Genomic DNA, 208 nt, shown 5'->3' with positions numbered 1-208 from the left:
CACCTCCCTAAGCACCACATCTACCCGTCTTTTAAATACCTCCAGGGGTGGCGACTCAACCACTTCCCCGGGCAGCCTGTTCCAACGCTTGACAACCCTTTGTGAAGAAATATTTGTCCTAATATCCAATCTAAACCTGCCCTGGCACAACTTGAGCTTGTGGGATTTAAGTGTCCCACCTCCTCCCCACAGCTTTGAGCCGACCCCC

This window comes from Aptenodytes forsteri, unplaced genomic scaffold, assembly GCF_000699145.1.
Source record: "Aptenodytes forsteri isolate BGI_AS27 unplaced genomic scaffold, ASM69914v1 Scaffold118, whole genome shotgun sequence".
NCBI lineage: Eukaryota > Metazoa > Chordata > Aves > Sphenisciformes > Spheniscidae > Aptenodytes > Aptenodytes forsteri.
This window is presented reverse-complemented; position numbering follows the sequence as displayed.